At 45.8% G+C, this 21,626-nt stretch overlaps 1 protein-coding gene across 4 annotated transcripts in view; it reads right to left on the bottom strand.

The window, feature by feature from the left end:
- The window catches only part of LRRC4C (leucine rich repeat containing 4C), a 3,131,096-nt gene that overhangs the window by 823,799 nt on the left and 2,285,671 nt on the right, over positions 1-21,626 (bottom strand). For 2 of the 4 annotated variants that reach the window (XM_069221813.1, XM_069221815.1), the window contains exon 9: positions 97-144. The exons of the other annotated variants lie outside the window; for them this stretch is intronic. The gene's annotated coding sequence lies outside the window, so the exon portion shown is untranslated. The remainder of the gene's footprint in view (positions 1-96; positions 145-21,626) is intronic. 4 annotated transcript variants of the gene reach the window in all.

Raw genomic sequence — 21,626 nt, 5'->3', positions numbered from 1 at the left:
TGCTAGCTATTTCATAATGTTTAAGTGACACACACCCTAGGTATATCCCTAAAGGGTTCAAAATTTGTTTGGGATAAAGAGCCTGGAAAGTCTTACCTGATCATGTGCCCATTTCATTGCCATTCAGTTTTCATGATATTTCTCCTGTAAAGAAATATGTACATTTTTGAGCAAATGTTGAAAAGTGTGATTTTAAGTCAGCCAATTGTGCTGTAAAATTGAGTGGGCGTATAGTTTCATTGAATGCCCATGGTCATTTAATCATAATAGAAAGCAAGCTATATTGAACAGATGGGCATTAAGCCACAAGTACAGTTAAGGTATCTTTTAAACATTGGTTGAGTGTAGCTCCATTGTCAACCCTTCGGGCTCCCCCTGCCAAACTTTCAGTTCCCCAACCTCATTTAAAGGGGAGGGAGGTGTTATGTTTACCAGCAGAGTCTCAGCTGGTTCTGCCAGTGTAAACCTCTAAAATGGAGCTCCATTCGCCAATTGCCTGCCTTGTCATAGAGACGGTGTCCCCCTGCCATTTATAAGGCAGGGACACCAGATTACTCCTCAAGGAAAGAAAACTAAGGGCCTCATTTACAAGAAACTGGTGCATCGGTCACAATGCACTAGTTTGCTTGCGCCGGCCAACGCCACCCTAATAACACCATACTAGCACTGTATTTACAATACAGCGCACCATGGCGCTCATAGGCACAACTGCGTCAGATTTTCTGATGCAGTTGTGGCACTTTGCTAGACTAGCATCAAAAATGTTGAGGCTAGTCCAGCAAAGCTTGGGGAGGCCCATAGACCAAAGCACAGCATCACTTTAACGCCTGCCCTGAGCCGACATAAAAACATGACGCTAGAATAAATCATTTAGATTTCATTGTGCCATTCCTAAGGGCCTGCTTACAGGGGAACAGCTCCCTTGCAAACATTATATCTGACACAGGAATAATGTAGGACAAGAGTTTACAAACTGGAGTAATGCTCACATTGCACCAATTTGGAAATACGGCGTGGGCTGGGGGACTGTTCTGCGCCACTGTAGTGTAAAATAAATGATGCTACGGTGGCGCAAGGGGGTTGTAAATGGGCCCTCAGCACTGGCCTTGGAAGTTTGTTTTTTGGAGACAAAAGAAATGTTTGCCAACTGGGCACACAACATGGCCTCCGCTCAGCAAGGTTCAGTGCATTCTGTCGATCTGCGAGTGCGTGGGTTCCTCTGAAGGCTAAATTAGTGTCTCCCTTCAAACAGATCACTTGTTAATCCAAAGTTACTTAGCGTCCAACTACATTTCTTCTGTTCCTTCACACTCTGACCACAACATGTTAAGATGAGATTTTCGATGTAATTAAAGAGTAGCCGACTGTGCACGCTGGTGGAGTATTCCAACTCTCCTCACAGGTCCATTATCTATGACTGTATCTGATTACTAATAAAGACCCTTCAGTTTCCGAGTGATGGGCAGTAACGTAAGAGGAATAACATATCACGGTATTAAGAACCCCCAGCATACATTTGATCCAATAAACTGAACAAGAGATTGCAGACAATTGTGACAAGTCTATGCATATTGCAGTGAGTAGCCAGTTGAAATTTACTTAGTAAACATGATTTCTCCTCCTGAACAATTTTGCAAGGAAGAACTAGGAGACGAGTTTCACTGAAAAAACGACTGTTTATATTTAAGACCAATCAAACTGTATTTAAACGACCAATCGTAATTTATCATATTAATACACTTCTAATACTACTACCACTACTAAAAGAACTGAGGAAAACAATCATGTTAAGTGCTAAGCGCAGTCAACTGTTTATCATCTGTTTGTGCTTGACCAGTACCTAGGCCCAAGTTAAGGCCGACCCTGATGGAGTACAGGTTGAATGCAGAAAGGTCCAACCCAGTCAGAAGTTTTACTTTCGGTTTAGTATCTGAAATTTAAGTAAAAAATCCCCAGTGGAGCAAGGCAGCAGGCTTTGGCCAAAGAGGGCTCTATGATGTCAGATAGCCGTTGGATGAGAAGCTATTGTTTTTTGGCAGAAAGAAAGTTGAATTTCCCATCCAAGAAAGGTACTTCACTGGACGAATACTTTTGGAGCCTTTTCCCAGTGAAGATTTCTACATACAAACTTAGGCCCTGATTCTGACCCTGGCGGTCCTAAACCGCCTGGGCCACGGGCAACGGAAGCACCGCCAACAGGCTGGCGGTGCTTCAGTGCCCATTCTGACCGCGAAAAGGGGATCCGGCGGTTTCCCGCCGGATTTCCCCTGGCTGGGCTGAATCTCCATGGCGGCGCTGTCCAACCCCCTTCCCGCCACCCTGTTTCTGGCGGTTTTTACTGCCAGGAACAGGATGGCGGGAACGGGTGTCGTGGGGCCCCTGGGGGCCCCTGCACTGTCCATGCCACTGGCATGGGCAGTGCAGGGGCCCCCTTACAGGGCCCCAGCATGATTTTCACTGTCTGCATAGCAGACAGTGAAAATCGCGACCCCTGCAACACCGCCGGCTCCATTCGGAGCCGGATTCTGTGTTGCAGGGCCTTTCCCGCTGAGCCGGCGGGCGCTCCCTTGGCGGGCGCCCGCCGGCCCAGCGAGAAAGTCTGAATGGCCCCCGCGGTCTTATGACCGCAGAGCGGTCATTCCGCGGGGTAAGTTTGGCGGGCGGCGACCGCCGCCCGCCAAACTCAGAATGACCCCCTTAGTCACTTATTGGAAATCAGCTTCTTCCAGTGGGGCGAGGCTGCAGGCTGTAGTTGAAGAGGGCTCCAGAAGGCTGGATACCTTCTCTGTGAGGTCCCGCTTTTTGAACTTGCTGCTGCAGATTAGCTCTGAGTAAGAGCCACCTGACTCTTTGACCCAGCAGCAATGTATCTGTATCAAATTGGCTTGGTAGGTTGGTCCTGTTCCTCTGGAAGTCTTTTGAGCCAAATAGTTTCTGAGTCTCAGGTTTCAGGAGATGATAGGAAGAGTACACTTTGATAGCGGCAAAGGACCCAGAGCCTTGGGAACAACACTTGGAGTTCAATTCTCTTTCCAGAAGAGACCAGCAGCCGAGTCAAGAGCAGATCCAGGTGCAACGGATCAGCTTTTCAGCTGCAGAAAAAGAGCCTTAATAGCTTGTTGTTCCTCTGTAGCTTGAGCAGAAGGTAAGCCTTACGACCCTTGGAGTCCACTTCTTTGTCCTGGGTACATGAGTGAGAGTGGAACCAATCTTCTAATCTCTTCTCGGTCAGGGACATAAGGTCCTGGCCTCTTCTATGTGTTCTGATCCATTCCCCCTTGGCATTAAACTGCTAAACTCTTCCCCAATCAACAGGAAAGCCCATGAACACAAAGCCATAGTTAGATGTGAGAGATGGACCAAATGTCCTGGTGCACTACTCTGCTGCAATCAGTGGAACTGTTTAGAATATTCAAGAGGAGGCAGAGCCAGGATTCACCCAAGATGGTAGATCCTGCTGGAGCAACTTGCTACAGCATGAGTAATGGACCTGTAGCAGTTGAGACTATAGCAGTCCCAAAGTGCAGTTCAGAGGCACTGGCATTAGTAGTATATTTTTGGAGGGGGTGTTTGAGCAGCAAGACACCAGTTTTATTTGGGGGGTGGGGTTATTTTTCGGGGGGAGGTTATGTGGGGACTCCCCCAGCACCTTGAGACCCTCATGGGTGAATAGCAGCGCTTTACAAATCCCTGATTGATTGATTGACAGGGAAATTGTAAGGATTTGGGGGCAATGGGTCAAACATATTTTGGGAGCCCCTGTTCAGAACAGCTTTCAATATATGATACATTTTCAGCTCTTTCATACCCTCTTTGGCCAGGGCACTGACACACTGGTCCAAATTCTAAATATATTCACATCTAATATTAAAGGATAGTGGTGTGTGATTACAATATTGTAACACAGCAGCAGCTCACTAACATTACTGCAAATAGTCTCTGTACTGTGACTCCCTCCCATTTCTCATACGTGAAGTCGTGTTTTTGTCTAAAAGAACCTTTTGTATGGATGTTGCTTGAAACATAAACACAACATTTATCTGCAAAATGTCTGTAATAGACTTTTACATATCACCCGCATTAAAAAAATAAATGAAAAAAAATATTTAAAAAATCTGTTTTTGAATTATCCAAGGTCATCAGGGCAAGACGCTCTGTAGAACAGAGCTGGGTCTACTGAGGGGCCCCGGAAAGGCTGGGACTCTATGCCAGAGCCCACTTTGCCCGTGCCTCAAAACGCCTCTGTGTGCGGATGGTAAATACAGTGGTTAAGTGGCAGGACACCACGTAGGTTGTTTAAATATTTGCAAGAGGAAAGTAATACTGAGGGCTACTTGGGAGGTTGGCAGGAATCCAACTACTCATTATTTTTATTTTTTTGGGAGGGGTTGCCAGAAAGTGGTGGGGGTGGTGGCAGAACACCAGGTGTAACACAGGGCAGGTGGTGGAAGAAAGCAAATCATATTAGTTATAGCTCCCCAGAGTTACTCTACACCTGCATTGCAGATGATTTGTGAGGGTCATACATACAATGAAATTATAAACAGGTGATAATAATAATGGGGATGTGTTTGACCTGGTTGTTCTAAGTGACTTTCCAGGCAACTTCAACTTTACCCTTTTTGATGTCACTCAGACCCCCTCTGTGAAAAAACTCCTTGGTAATCACTGTTACTCATCTAAGCTCCAACATGTATGGATTCCATAACTATCCAATGTCCTCAGCATAATACTGCTCACCCCTGGAGCTGGAGCCTGCATCCTTCAATCTCTGTTCATTTCTACCCTTAAAAAAACAACATTCAAAAATCCTGTTCACAAAAGTGGATGTATCTGGAGACATATATAACATAACATTAGAGATGGTCATTTGTTAATGGAAGGGAGTTATTTAACTTTGGCATACTTCGGGGCAGATGTAAAAAAAGTGGCTCCACTTTCCTTGCGCTTCTTCCTAAGCACCACTACTGCCACCATGTGTGCGCCGTATTTAAAATACTGCCCCAAGTGGGCATTAGTAGTGTCGAAAATAAATGGTGCAAGGAAATCTCTTAGATTTCCTTGTGCCATTTTTTCAGCCCCCTAGTGGAGGAACGCACTCCTTGCATACATTGAGCCTGGCGGAGCCATAATGTGGCGCAAAGGTTTACAAAGTTTTTATATATGGCACAGGGAAGATGCCAATCTAGCACCTTGATAGCGTAAATAAAAATTCCGATATGGCGGCGCTAAGATGGCGCTAGGAGCTCTTAAATCTGCCCCTTAATGACACAACCCAACCTTCCCTTCTTCTCATTTCTTGTCACTCAGAACTCCTCTGTGAAAAACATCCCTGCTATTCACGGTCACTTGTCAATATTTCAACATATCCTCTCCTGCATTTATTCGACCCTTTCGGATTTGCTGGATTTTTCTTGAGTTGCAAGCTTTGGAGGCTGAGACCCAAGCCTTTTGAACCCTGCATACAAATGAACTCATCAGTCGGGAACTGTGCGGCCCTACGACCCGCCAACGACTGCTTTCCCCGCACTCCAGCATTTAAATTGCCAAGTTTCTCTCCTCGCCATGGTGAGGTTAAGAACGTCAGAAGGACATCGAGAGTCAGCTGGAGATCCCTCGCCGCTCCAGGCGACAAAAAAAAGTATCTTTGTGTGACAGAAGTGGCAGCTTAAAAAGCACCTAAGATGTTTCTGTATCGGGGTAATGGGCCACCGCATGTTGAGAAGGCCATTTCTATTAAAAAGTGACCGATTAAATTAGACTTCCACAGAAACCCTTCATATTTCAGCTGGTAAAGGAGTGGGAAAAATCAAAGTTACACTCACGTTTATAAAATAATGTGCATTAGTAAATTGTAAATTGCCTGCACTGACATCTTGGTGCTGAATAACAGATTTGTTACACACCTCAAATGCATTTATTTTACTGATTTCATAAGAATGCAAGGCAAAGTTGATCTTTTTGGAGTCAAACTTGTGACCATGAGTTCAAACACAGACTACTGGAGTGGATTCACTAGCCTATTGAGTTCCAGACTCTGTTTCTAAGAGACTGTAACTTGCCTCCCCCTTTATAACAGTATATTGCAGCCAGGCCAGTGCTTAATTTGTAAATAAAGAGGTGCCGGTGCCCAAAGCCCTCCTCTTAAACATGCGGCTTCTCAATTAAATGTGTGAACATGGAATACTGAGGCATCGTAATACTGAAGCCATCTCGGGCCTCTTCAATCCATATAAAGCCACTCCCAGCCCCTTCAGCTCACTCTTGCAGCTTTCTGCTTTCTTCCTTTGTGATGCTTTTTAGTTTTTCCCTTCCTCCCTCTTTCCCATATGTGTCTTTTGCTCCCAACAAATGCTTGAGGCAGAAAAATAAGCCCCGGCCCTCAAAAATAAGTGCCGGTGCTCAGCACCGGAAACAACAAACACAAATTAAGCACTGAGCCAGGCCAATCATCATCAGCGACAGCTAGAGTACTAAATTATAAAAAATGTTGTTACTATACATGGATTTGCTACTCACCTGACTAATTAGTGGGAATATTTTCGTACATGACACATGCATGGCCGTGAGGCATAACAAGAACCTGTAGGGCCTATTTTTGTCTTTTTTAGGTCTGCCATTAGCCAACACCTTTTGATTTTATTAAAATAATATGCATGATATACTTACTTAAAGGTGCTTTCAGCCACCTCTCTTCACCCATGAGTCTGTTATTGTGTCATTCCTATTTTGCTTCCGCCCACTACAGCATATGGCAGGGGGCAATGACATTGGTTTACGTCACTTTGAGTGACTGCATTTTGCTCTTTCACAAGTTGCACATCCACGCACAAGACAATCCCTTCAGTGCCAGCGTTGCTGTATGTGGTAGTAGGATACATTTGAAGTGAGCAAAGGCAAAATTGCAGCTTTATCAGTTCCTGTCTTTCAATGCTGTTTCAATGTTGTTGTAAATTTCTTTGAAGTGTACTGCTGTCTTTCACAGCATAACATATTGTGCTCCTGGTCTCGGTCTCACCAATGGTTCTTTGATAAATTTTGTCCACGAAGAAAAACAAACTTCATAGTGTTTAATTTGGAGCACACTTTCATTTAAACATAGCTGGGGTGTGTTAGACCCGACAACCTTAGTGTCATCTTCCCCCAACTTTTTGCCTGCCTCTCTCCAATTTTCTGATCTATTTTTTGCTGGATTTAGGACTCTGCACACTTTACCACTGCTGACCAGTGCTAAGGTGTTTGTGCTCCCTCCCCCGAACATGGTACCATTGGCTCCTACCCAATTGGCATATTTAATTTACCTGTAAGTACCTAGTAAAGTGCACTAGATGTGCTACCAGTAAGCCTACAGCACTGATTGTGCTACCCACATAAGTAGCCCCTTAACTATGTCTCAGGCTTGCTATTGCAATGCTTGTGTGTGCAGTTTCACTGCCACCACGATTTGGTATTTAAACTACTTGCCAAGCCTTAAACTCCCCTTTTAATATATAAAAGTCACCCCTAAGGCAGGCCTTAGGTAGCCCATAGGGCACTGTGCAGGGTATTTAAAAGGCAGGACATGTACTATTGAGTTTTACATGTTCTGGTAGTGGAAAACATCTAAAGCCGTTTTTCACTATTGTGAAGCCTGCTTCCCTCATAGGCCAGCATTGGAAAATCCCTTATATACTTTTAAGTGGTAATTTCTGATCTGAAAGGAGTGGCATTGTCATGTTTGGTATGGTTGGAATTGTAGTGAGAAATCCTACTTACTTGTGAAGTTGAATTTGACATTACTATTTAAGAAATACCACTTTTGGAAAGTATATTGCAAAAAATTGTGTAGCCCTTAACTCCCATGGCAATATTTCTATCAATCTTTCAATATGATGAGATTGTCGCGTAATTTGCACATTTCTCTCTAATAGGATGAGAAATGCAGGTTGGAGTACTCCAGCTCGCTGATGGATTTGTGAGTAGAGTGATTAACCAGAGACTGACCGATATATGATGTTAGCCCCAAAGTAATGGTTGTCACATTTTGCTATATTCTAATATGGACCTGATGCAGCATCACCAAGGAAATTGGGATTTGTGAGTAGTGATTACCCTCATGCTGACCGTAATATGATGTTTGTCCTGAAGTAATGACTGTTACAACTCACTGTATTCTAATTTGGACGTGATACAGCTTCAGTAAAAATTGGTGCTACCTACAAAAATAACTTGCCCTGATGATGACCCATTGTTGATTGAATCTTTAGGTTGGGTCGAAACAGCAACGTAATTTTGATGTGGATTGTTTTTTGTAAATGATAAGTACCTTTCAGACACATGGATTGAATGGGTCAATTTGAAGAACACTTTTAACTTTAGCCACACTTTTGTAAACATTGTATATAACACTGGTGCTCTCTAATTTTTCAGATTAATCACTTTCACTGCACTGTTGTTTTAGGAGCACCTCCATAGAATGAATGTAATGCATTCTGATTTTGAACCAATATTGAACTAGAAATTAAATTAAATGTGCAAATTATGCAACAATATTATTGTGTTGAAAGATTGATAGAAATATTTCAGTGGGACTTAAGGGCTACACTTTGAGGACCAATAATTTTTTGCAATATAGTTATACACCCAGGTCCGAGGGTTACTGGGTTTGTTCCTTTTGTTCAATTACACTGTTAGAAAGTAGGCATTTCTCTGTCTTACAGCCTGTCTCCAATCCATGTCCGGTATGTTCTGATTCACAGCTCACCTTGTACATGCCAGCCAGACAGCCATAAACACAAGACACTCCGCTGCATCTGCATTCATCTGCCTATTGATGGATCTTTGTGGGCAGGAAGGGTTGAGGGTCTCTCACTTACACTTCAGCGGGTAGTAGCCTCAATCCATACAAAGGACTGATTACCCCCACAAATCCACTGGCAGACAGGATTGGGCTGAAAGGGGAACTAGTGCACTTTAAAATAATTCGTTGAAGTCTCCTCCACTTCAAAGGCACATTTGTGTATAGGTACTGGGACCATGACCTCATTAAATCAGACACTTCTGGACCTGAAACCGAAACTCTGTCAGAGGAACTGCTGTGCTGTCAAAGGACTCAACTGGACTGCTTTTCTGCAAGGACTGTTTTGCTGTGTGCTGCTGCCTGTTGCTCTCTGACCCTGCTGGAAGGTCTCTGCCTTCCCACCAGAGTGATCTCCAAGGGCATGCTGGCTTTTCCCCTGTTCTCCTGCACTCTCAGGGTGATCTAAGGCTGCCCACAACTCTGCTGGTGCTGCTGGACTCTGCTCTTTGTGTGTCTCACCCTTGCGTGATGTGCCCCCTCCAAGCTCTCGGCCTCAGAAGTGGGTTCTGCAGCTGAAATCTGTGAAAAATCAACGCATCGCCCGAGCGTGGCAGAAAATTGATGTATCTACCCGAATGTGGCAGAGAAATTGGCATATCCTACTATGCTGTGACTCCCCGGCGATGACGCAGTGCATTTACCTCAACAGAACCTGCTGACGATGCAATGACTCGACCGCATGGAAAATACTGAAGCATTGTGCCCTCAGCGTCGAAGCATCGCTCCACAAAAGGTACTGTTTCAGCTGCCCTTGTGTGGGTTTTGTAGCTGGCCTACCCTCCATCACGGTCAACCTAGATTTTGGATTTGCACCAGTCCTTAAGTAACCTTTTGACCGCTGGTAACTTCTGAGCACTGTTTACACATTTAGGGGCATATTTAAGAGCCCCTAGTGCCACTGGAGCGTCACTTTTCATGATGCTCTGGTGGCGCAATGGCCTGCACCGTATCTACAAGGTAAAAAAAAAAAGATGATGGACGTAATGCTGAACAAATCAGACATTCACCCAGAGTCACAGATCTGGGTTTAATCAATCAGTTTTTTTACTTGCCATGCCCTTCCAGTTTGGACTCAGCCATATGCAAATCAGTCTTGACCCTGTTCCCCATGGGAACAGTCCAGCCCGAACTACCAGGCCAGGTTCTCCCTGGCCCAGAAGCAGTATCCTGGGACCGGTTGCGTAAAACGCATCAGTACATGTCCCACTTTTAACATACACTGCACCCTGCCCAGAGGGCTACCTAGGGCCTACCTTAAGGGTGCCTTACATGTACAAAAAGAGAAGGTTTAGGCCTGGCAAGAGGTTACACTTGACAGGTCGAATTGGCAGTGCAAGACTACACACAAAGACACTTCAGTGGGAAGTCTGAGACAGGTTTACGTGGGTGGTACAACCAGTGATGCAGGCCCACATGTAGCATTTGATTTTGCAGACTCTGGGCACCTATAGTGCACTTTACTAGGGACTTACTAGCATATTGAAAATGCCAATCATGGATAAACCAATCACCAGTACAATTTACACAGAGAGCATTTGCACTTTAGCACTGGTTAGCAGTGGTAAAGTGCCCAGAGTCCTAAAGCCAACAAAAACCTGTCGGAAAAATAGGAGGAAGAAAGCAAACAGTTTGGGGATGACCCTGAAAAAAGGGCCCGGTCCAACACAACCCCCCACCAGCCTAAAACCAGAGGAGACCAATCAATACCTTGATTGAATTCCCTGATTGGGGTGATAGAACAGGGACCCTGGCCTACAACAGCAGGGGTATGTTCCAGTTCTACGCCGTCCTGACTCCAGTTGGATCCCTTTCTCCATACTCTCAGGGCCCACTAAGCTCACCCATGGTGGAACCCTTCTCCTCATCTGCAGATGCCATCTGTACAGCACCTAACCTTACTTTGCTCACAGATGTATCCCAGGGGGCAGACAGTACCACCATGGCCAACACAGTGGTGTGGCCCACTCTACCCCGTCGTGTGACTCCTGCCCCCCCCAGGGGCAACTCTGTCCACCAGGACAGCAAGCCACAGTGGCCACTGACAGCTGTCAGGCATGAGAGCCAGGCCCCAGGCCTTTCAAGACTCTCCAATCCCTGTGACTGTGGAGAGTGGGGGACAGTAGCCTGAGGTGCCTGGCACCCTTTGATCACTCTACCTTTCGCCAGGTCAGGGATGACAGCCTGACACTGGTCCTCCCCTCTGGGGTTCTGTACCTTCCCCAAAGGAGCAGCACCCCCAGAGTCCAGAATTGCCAGGTTGCTTGTAGAAGCAGTCCTTCACAATTCTCCCACCAGGGCAGGGATGTTAACCTGCAACTGATCTCCCAACCTGGGGTCTGTACCCTCAGGTTGGACCAGGGCCAGGGGCTAGGCTTCCCCCCTGCCCTTTCTTCTGGGGTCATGTAACCCCCCTTCCCGCTCGGAGTGGCCCTCCCAGAATCCAACATGGTAGGGGCACTGCTAGCAGTTGCCACTCACTCCAGGTAAGGGGGGACACCCTGAACCTGGCCTTTCATCCCATGGTCTGGTCCCTTGGATTGAACTGTGGTCAGGGGTGAGTCTCTCCCTCCCCTGCCCAAACTCCCAGGGTTCTGCACCCCCTCTTTTCCCACCATGGCGAGTACCCCTAGAAGTCACTCCGGAGAGGGTGATTGGGAAAACCGCCCCACCATCTGGTCAGAGTTTACCCCATGCACCTGACCCTCCAGCCCAGGGTCTGGACCTTCAGGCTGGACCACTGACTGGCAATCCAGGACTTCTGGGGAGCACACATACCCCCCCACAAGGGAAACACCTTCCCAAAGGGCTACATGAGAGTCTGGCTGGCACTGGTCCCCTGACCTCTGCCCACCTGGCAGAGCCTGGATCCCCCCCCAGCCCAGAAATGTATCACCAGGGTCATTCCTGGGGGGGCTCTACCTCAGAACTGACCCCTAACCCGGGCCCAAAACCCCCTCTCAACCCCCTGTCTGGACTTCTGCACCCCCTCACTAGGAGTGGTACTGCCAGACACCAGAACTAGTGGGACGCTGGCTACAGCCATACCCCCAAGTTCTCCTGACACTATGGGATCTCCCTCAGAGGATGGCCCTATGGTACATGTTAGGCCCCCCTCCTGGTGTTCGCTCATGGAACCCACCAGGTTCTAGGACTGGATCTCGGGCACACTAGGACTCAGCCCGCCCCCATTCCTTCTCCTCTGAAACAGGACATGGGATCTCTCACTCATCCCACTACATTGCGGCCTAACTGGGACGCTGCAAGCCTTTCCCACCTCACCTGGTTGGGAAATACCTACACCACACCCTTCAGGAGCACCCTCACATGCCTCTTTAGACTCTCTGGCACTCACCCAGAGGTCTGCCTCCAGTGCAAGTTCCCTGGGGTCAGAGAACTCACACTCCACCTAGTGTTGGCATAGCTCTGGAAAACAAGGACTGGACATCTGTTCTCTAGCAATCATATCATAACGTCCCTCACATGTGTTAACCAAACTACCCTTCACCCAACCATGCAGTGCTTCAGCCTTGAAAAAGTAACCCACATCCCTCTTCTGAGACTGGTGAGACAGCACCTGACTGTGCCTGACACTCAACCCACACTCTTCTGGGATGTCTCCACACTACACAACCAGGACCTCTATCTGGAGGGAAACTCTCTCCCTGTCACTCTCACCTACAGCAAGTAGGGTGTCTCTCCCACCACAAGGAATATGACTGCCCTTGCCAGTTCCCCAATCCACCTCAGGGACCCTGCGCACCACTGAAGTTACCTCATACACCTGAACCTCCCGTTGTATGTAAACCCCCTCCTTCTAGTTGGGCCCCAAGCCTCTGGGCAGGTGCACTTCTTCATCAGCACTGAACATAAAACTTTTGCTGCCACCATTTGAACTGGATTCAGCCTTCATGGTTTCCAGCTTTATCAGTCTTAGCTCATAAGCCAAGATTATCCTTTTCTCTTCTAAATCCAGCCTTCTCTGCTCCATCTCCATTTCCATCCTAAACCTCTCTAACTCCAACTGAGGAGCCCTCTCTGCCTTTCTGTCCTGCAACTCCTCAGGAGTCAGACCTCTGGATGACTCACTGCTACCTATCCAGGAGACCATCCTCCCAGGCATAACAGGTACATCCACTACACCATTGTGAACACTCTGCACCTCCCCATTCTCATCCTCCTCCTCTGTGTGCGCCCCAGTCTCCTTGCTTGTCACCCAGGCCCTCAGTGCCTTTTGGAGCTCCTCCTTCCTGGTGGAACTCTTAATGGGACAGGCAAGATCCTTACAGAACTGTTTCAATTGAGCAACTGTGTAACTTTCCAGTTTCCCTAGCTCAAAAACAGCTCCAGCTGGTGCATCTCCAGATTAACATATTATGGCAAACCAAAAGTGCAAGGCAGAAAAAAGAGTTCCCAATGAGAAGTTCAGGAATCAAAAAAGGTCACCAAAATGTGGAAGCAGGAAAAAGTCCAAAAAGAGAAAGAGCAAAAACAAGAAGTATGTGGTCATGTAATGATCTGCAATGAAAACAGTAGTGTACACTTCATCACTGTATGTCAAGTACAAATACTAGTCCAATCCTCACTGCTGATCACCAATGTGAGAAATTGGGTTTTCGGTTGGCGGTCAGGTTACCCCCTGACCAAGCAAGGACCCTCACTCTAGTCAGGGCAAAGGAGAAACACGCCTGGTTAACCCCCACTCATCCCCTTGGTAGCTTGGCACGAACAGGCAGGCTTAACTCATAAGCAATGTGTAAAGCATTTGTACCAACACACACAGTAATACAGTGAAAACAGTACAAAATGGACACCACACCAGTTTAGAAAAATAGGTAATATTTATCTAAATCAAACAAGACCAAAACGACAAACATCCAACCAAGATATGAAGTTTTAAAAGAATAAGAGTCTTACTCCATAGAAAACAATGGAAATGTTGATTTTGCACAAAGTACCTGGCTAGCATTAAAAATAAAGCTGCACAGGTGAGCGTGCATCAGAAAAGTCAGTGATGTGTTGATTCCTTCATTGCAAGGGAGGCCGTGCATCGTTATTTCTCCGGTCGGGTCGGCGATGCATCGTTTTTCTCCCTCGCAAGGCAGCGATATCTGGACAGGGCACCTCAGATTCATGCAGAGTTGGGATGACTTTGAGGCCCAGGTATGATGCATGCAAAATCTGGCCGCACGATGTTAGAAAACCATGCTGTATGGGGTTTGTGTCGATCTCCTAGCCGCAATGCAGGTGGAGCTTTGATTTCAGCCCCAAAGCCGGTGGCACATCGTTTATCAGTTGCGTTGCAGATGGTGTTTCAAACATTTCCCCACACGACATTCTGTGCCTGGATTTTCAGCTCTTGTTCTGCCAACTTCACCTTTCAAGGGCCCAGGGACTGGACAGGACACCACTTGGCAGGGCAGGAGGTTCAGCAGAGAGTCCAGGTGCTGGCAGAGGAAGTCTTTGATGGCTCTGAGACTTCAAAACAGGAGGTAAGTTTAGTTCAAGCCCTTGGAGATTCTTCACAAACAGGAATATACCACAACGTCCAGTCTTTGTCCCCTTTCACAGGCAGAAGCAGCAACTGCAGGATAGCCCAACAAAGCGCAGTCACAGACAGGGGCAGCACTTCTCCTCAGCTCTTCAGCTCTTCTCCTTGGCAGACGTTCCTCTTGAATCCAGAAGTGATCTTGAAGAAATCTAAAGTCTGAGGTTTTGGGTCCACTACTTATACCCCCTTCTGCCTTTGAAGTAGGCAAACTTCAAAGGAAAGTTTCAATACTCAAAAGACATGCAGCATCCACTCATATACTGAGATTCAAATCATTGTTTATGTTTTATTTTCATCAATCTGAAAAGCTATACAACTTATTCATACATACAAAACTAATTTAAAATCGATTAGTTGCCCAAAAACACCCAAAAAAGTGCTGAAGAAAAGTGCTTGTGCAAGAAAGAACAGAAAAGTATGAAAAGCCATGTTCCGTGTTAAGATACAAAATATTTAAGATACAAAATATTTACACTAGAGCCTGTCAGATGACCATTTTACAATATTATATATCACAACTTAGATGCAGCACCACTTTTCTTAAATATGCCCCCATATTTATCTGTTAAATAAATGTGGGAATATACAAGATCTGGCTTACGTTATTCACAAAACACAAAATAAATATGCATAAATACCAAAAAGATGACCAAAAAATAAATATGGATAAACACAGTCGGGAATGTTAAAAAACATGTATACCATAAAACCGGTAGCCCTAATCATAACCAACAACAGAGGCCAGGCGAAGGTCAGGCAAAGCAGGAAGAGATTCTCCAACCAACCACTTCTAGCTGACACCTGTAAACGTATTGATGCCCAATAGTGCCAAGAAGTCACCTAATTTGCAAACACTGCTATACAAAAACACATAACGTAAGTTATTGTTTACAAGAGCTCTCTCTGGCCTGCTTGGGCGCCCTGGGATTTGAGTGTCACTTAGGAATAAAGGACATTGAAATCGAGGGAGAGAATTTTGCGCTTCTGCAGGCCATACAGCCTTTGGCGCAATAATTGTCTCAAATATACAATTACAAGTTCCGCAGTTCTAAAGGGCTCTGCCATTTGATTGAGAATGAGTTCTGGCATGATTAAGTGATCATAGACTTTCCCACGGGTTAAATACATCAGCAGCTGTCACGGCAGCTTTAATTATCTGACTGCCTACATGCAGCAATAATTGAGGCATGCATTGAATCGGATAAATGGATATCCAGAGGAGAGCGCTTGCTATTTCCTGAGCTAATGTCACAGGAATTGCGGGCATTTCTTAGCCATACTGTTACAATCTACTAGTCAACTGGATTATCTCATAACCCCAGCGACCCCATGCGATTTAGCCAATCGGGTGGCTGCTATTTTTTGTATATGGGTGACAGTGCTTCATAAGAGTCACCAATTATGAGTTAGGTACCGTCTCTTTTTCAGTAAATTGTGAGCCAAATTTACAAATAAATCACGTAACATATCTACTAAGATGTGGCACTGCTATGATCATCACTTTTGCGCCATTACAGGTACACTTGAGACATACTGGAAGGGTGTTTATGTTGTAGTATGTATAGTTTTTGTACATGAGAGGGTCGTTTTCTGTACGAAAACTATACTTAAAGGCATTTCTATCTTTGTATGTGGGCTGCAGCATGCAACAGACAAGCAAAGAGAGAAAAACTAGGATAAATTAAACATTTCTGCTCATTGTACCTGCCTCTGGAAGGTGCAGGATTTTGGTGCAAATCCTAGTCTATAATTCTTTGTAGACAGGGATATGTATCAAACCCCATGGGTGGTTGCCCATGCTGCACCCACTGAACGCCCCCTTGACGCAACGTAACACAAAGCAGTTCACTGAGCTGCACTGCCCTTTTGGGGTATAATCCAAAACAAATTGTGTTGGATTGTAAATCCTACCAGTAGACTTTGAGTTGGATTTCCATCACAAAAGTCTTTGATAATCTGGATTACGGTGTAAAATATGACGCACTCGATAGCTCGTTATTGGGCATAGCTCTTGTGTGATGTAATGCCCAGTGATGTCATCTGTGGGTCAAGGGACAGGTGATTCTGTATAACTTGCCAGGCCAATCCTCTTTGGATGGCAAATCCATGGTGTTCACCTCAGATCTCTGAGGTGCGATAACACAGGTTGTACTCAATGCATCTGATTTTGGGGCCTATTATAAAATATTTTGCGCATGCAAGTAAAATGCAGAAGGCATTCAGAAAAGCAAAATCAGGAACCACAGATTTTTCTATGCACTGCTTACACTTATGACTCTGGAAGTTCCATATAAGAGGATCTTTCAACAGGCATCTGAGACTTGGAAGACAAATGTTCCATACTTTGTATGATAGGAGGTTAGGATTCTTTTAATGTCATGGAGGGGAAGGGTATGCTGGTTCTTCATCACTGCGAAAGCTAGCAACAAAACTCTCTAAAATCTCCCCCAGTAAAACTCTACAGATACAATGAAGTACTTCTGTCACTATGATATCATACACAGTCTACCAATCCTGTAAAATTCACTGGGGGGCGACATCACATATTTTTTTCCTATGCAATTTCACAAAATGTAAAAATTTCCTGAAAATGGGTTTTTGTGGCAAAAATTGGTTTGCTGGCATCTTGCATGATTTTTTTCATCCAAACTTCTGATAAAGAAGTCTCGTGAGATACATTCAGAAGAACAGTTCAAGCAAAAAATGTCTCTTTGAGAGATATTTTCTGCATGAACAATTGTCTCTCACACAACAATTGCACAATATTGTGTGTGCCAATGAACCTAATTAACTTCAAAGGAGCCTACCTTGTCCCAGGCAGGTGAATGTAGCAGCTGGGCCTTCCTCCTTTCTTTGTCTCTCTAGCCTGTCAGGTACCAGGCCCAGTGGAAGAGGAACTGCCCCCAGGACCAGTTTTGAGTGACCTCAGAGGAGGAAGGGTGGGCACAGGAGTTCTGCATCGGGGATGAAAGGTTCTTCCAACTTGGTTTTAGGTAGAAGGGGCACTGTGGGATTGGTTGCTGTAAGACACACAGGATCTGCTACAAAAGTGGACAGGGTTGCCCTGGGAAAATTTTCCCTTTTGGTTAGGGAGGGGCCAGGAGTCACCTCCCATCTACATGCCAGGCATAAATGTGGCACCCCAGGGAACCCTCTTCAGAATACTAAAGGACCTGTGGAAGACAGAAGAAGGACTGCCTTTGCTTTTGAGACCTGTAAGGGATGGACCTGCCGCCACTTGACCTAAGTCAAAGAAGTCAACTCCAGGTGGTTAGTTGGCTGACCTCCTGTTAGGCTACTGGGACATAACTGCTGCAAGAAGCTTACGTCATCAAAAGAGCCCAGCTGACCAATTTCCACTGGACCTGCCCGGGCTTTGCTGGTGGCTTCTGCTACAGGGAGGCTTGACCACCAAGTACTGTCAATGGAATCCACCGAGGGTGCATCGCCGAAGGCCTGGCTTTGTCGTCGCCTCCACTATGTTCTCTGCTCAAAGTCAGCAGAGATCTGTTGATCCTGAGGCCTCTTTAAAAGCATCCCACAGCTCCCTCAACACCTTCGTCCACAAGGACCTGATCAATCCCAAAGAACATCAGGGTGCAGAAACTTTAAGTTCTCCTGCTAGAGCTTTTCCCACCTAAACCAATGGTTTTGCCGAGGCTCCACCTCGACATTGGAGTCATTGATGGGAACATTTCAAAAGATGTCTGGTCAAAAAGGTGAAGTCAATGTTTGTGCCATTCTGAGAGTGATGATGGGCAGGGTGGAAAGTCTGCTTACCTTGCAAGGTGATTCAGAGTTTGTAACATAGGCCAGCAAGCAGTAATTTACTTATGGCTTGTGATATGGTCATGGAGTGAGCGCTTGATTTAGATCTTGGCGGTGTTACCACCAAGCCTCATTGGCAGCAGACTGAGAAGACCGTCAAGTCGACAGTGTTCCGTCCGCAGTATTTATATGTTAAAACTCTGCAAGCAGAGGACTGGGTAGGGATTGCTGAGGAAGGGAGACAGCGGCTGGACCCAATGGACTTCACACAATGGCAGGGGCTATGGAATAGAGGTAAGTGATACACACACACTCTACCTCTGCCATATGTGCCCACAGACACAACACACTGCGCAACACACCACATACACACCATCATCCATTAGAATGCCAACACAATACAAGCGATAAATACAAAAGCATACATTGACAGGCACCCATGACACAACACACACACCATTGACACTGCATCCACACATGACACAACCACAACCAACACAACTACACACTCAGCTACACCGACACACTCAAACACAAGCACAACTAAACATATCACAACAATGTTTGCCACACAACAAAACTTACCTGAATGTGTCACACAGCAACACGACATACACAACAACATAAGTCTCACATGCAAGTGAAACACACATAGGCACCATCACATCACCCACTCTAGCTCCCTCCAGCTCAACTAGCCAATCCGCACGCACACACACACACACACACACACACACACAGACAATGACTCATATACACAAACCTACCTGTACAGGTACCCTTGCAATACGCACACATGGACACGTCAAGTGTGACTGTAACCTCATTGTGATGGCAGCATTCATTTGGTAGTGAATGATGACACCACAATGACATGTGTATGTGTGTGATATGCATGTCGTGCAATGTGGCATCCCTACCTTTGAGCCCGGCGATGGGGAGGGGGTTGTGTTTTATCTATGGGACGGTGGCAGCAGTGAGAGCAGATGTTGTCCAGTCAAAGACAGAGGTAGAATCAGGAAACAAGGGGGGTTTTCACCCCTTTTCCCCATGATTCCGCAAACTCTCAAGTAGACTTCCACTTTTTGCTTGGAGGTAAGACACATCCAAATCTGCATGGCGGAAAGGGCTGCTGGGGTCCCGTCGGCAGTCACTTTTCCCTATTCCGCCACTGACACGGGTGGTATTTCTTGGCAGAGACAGCAGTTTGAATGTGGGATTTCAGCTATGGGGCTGCCAGCATCTATGACGGGCGGACCCTTATGGTGGTCGGACGGGTGTTTGGTTGAAAACTCAAAGGTGGAACTGTTACTGCCAACAACGAAATCAGGATCTAATGTGTGCAGAAAGGAAGAACATAGGATGTTGATTGTGAATGTGCAACTATTGTTTGGCATAGAAATGGAAGTCGTGGGGGCACAGAGTTTTGAAGGAAAACATAAGAGAGAGGGAATGGTTGTATGATGCTGGATGAACTGAATTTCAGTGGCTTCCTTTTTTGTTATTTACATGCTATTGTCTCTTATTTATTTACCCTGTCTTGTGTGAATGAATATGTTATTACAGGGCTGAGGTGCGCTCCATTGATGAATATAGATATATGTCAATTGCAGTATCAGCATTGCATGACTTTGAATGCCAGTGTTTGGTGAGGATTTCTGGCTTCTTCCTCTGATGTTGAAATTGTGATAATGTCTATTGTGCGTCAGATCCCAAACATTGTGTGTAACTATAGATATACTGACAACTAATTATGTGCATATAAGTTAAAGTGTAATTGGCACACGAGTGCAGTAGATACTCTTCAACAACAACAGGACCTGCAGCTTTGACTGTGCACAGATTGCTCATACAGTGTGTAAAATCCACCAGAAATGTCTACCAGACATGAGTCTAACCTCAGGATTATAAGAAAAGACGTTTCCTGGGAGTATCAGAAAACGTGACATTTAGGCGCGGAGAATACCCACAGGCACATTACTGTGGCTGTCCTGTCTTGGGCTTACTATATCGTTTGGGTGAAGAAGTATGACTTCTAATATTCACAAGACGATTCAAGGGTACATTTGGTGTACAAGTGTGTGAGAGTTCCTGTATTCCAGGTACACTACGGGAAACTTTATGAATTCCCCAATTGGCTTTTGCATTGGCATTTCAGCAAAAGTATTATGCAGGGTGTGCAATTATACTTGCCTTCTGGAAAGCTTATGTGAAATGGCCCAATGTTTTCGATATTTTTTCGCTTCAGAGCAGGCATGTTGCCCTTTGGGTAAACACATTCAGTTACAACTTCACTATGTGGTGTTTCACCTCCATGCACTCTCCACTCCTAAAGGAATTTACTCCTGCCCATTGAAAGGAACAAATTCCTGACCATTTCAAGGCATGTTGTCAATATCCACAAACTTGTGTGTTTGAGAGTGTCCACAAGCTTTGGAGTCTACCTTGGAACAACTACTCCCCACTGCTACAATGTACCTGTGTAATATTTGTTGCAAACGTCGAGTTACTGCACACCGGACTGGCCATAAATCTGCACTCTGAGGCAATACACAGATCACACCTGCTCCAGTTAAACACATATTAAACATGCAATGGTTTGAAAGGGTTACCTGCAGTCCAGGTAGCCACACAGATGGCACAGTGGTGGCTTAATAAACACTGAGGCAATACAGCACAGGATGCTGCTTTTGAGAGCTAGCAAACCATGAGATTTATGTGTCAGGAAGTTGGCGAAACAGCTGCCAAATTGCCTCATTCATGGTTGGCATTTTCTGTCACTTCTGGTAATAAAACAGTGCAAATTTACTATATTGGGAGAGACTATGAAAATAAAAGACATAAATTGATCGGAAGAGGTCTAGAAATGCAGCAGTCCGGACATGATTATTAGGACAGATTAGAGATAGTTAGGACTTAGGTGGTCAGTATGACCCTGGTGATCTTCCGACCGCCAGGGTTAATGTGGCGGTATCAGGACTGCCACATTATGAGTGTGGCAGATTGGCCACTGCCAACCCGCCACATCTCCACCTATACCACCATGGCGGTATGAACCGCCGGGCCGGGGATGTTCATCTCCAACCCAGCAGTCCACAGAGGACCGCTGGCGGTATTAAGACCCGGCCCACCGCCATGGTTTCAGCCGCAGTAGCACTGCCATGAAAACCGTGGCAGTAGGGCTACCAGTGACAGGGAATTGCTTCCCTGTCACTGGTAGACGGCATCCACCTCCAGCAAGCACCTAACCCCCTTACAGTCACAGAGCCCCACCCCTCCACCCACCCTATACACGTAGCGCCCCCACTCCCCTACTCAAATAGCCCCCACATCTCCTACTCACATAGCGCCCCAACCCCTCCCAATATACATGAACACAGACACCCACACACACCTACACTTCCAGACACGCATCCACTCACACTCATCCGTATAAGCATTCACTTACAAATACTCACACGCATTCAGGCA

This window comes from Pleurodeles waltl, chromosome 3_1, assembly GCF_031143425.1.
Source record: "Pleurodeles waltl isolate 20211129_DDA chromosome 3_1, aPleWal1.hap1.20221129, whole genome shotgun sequence".
Lineage (NCBI taxonomy): Eukaryota > Metazoa > Chordata > Amphibia > Caudata > Salamandridae > Pleurodeles > Pleurodeles waltl.
Note: the sequence above shows the minus strand (reverse complement) of the source record. Positions and strands in the feature narration are given on the sequence as shown.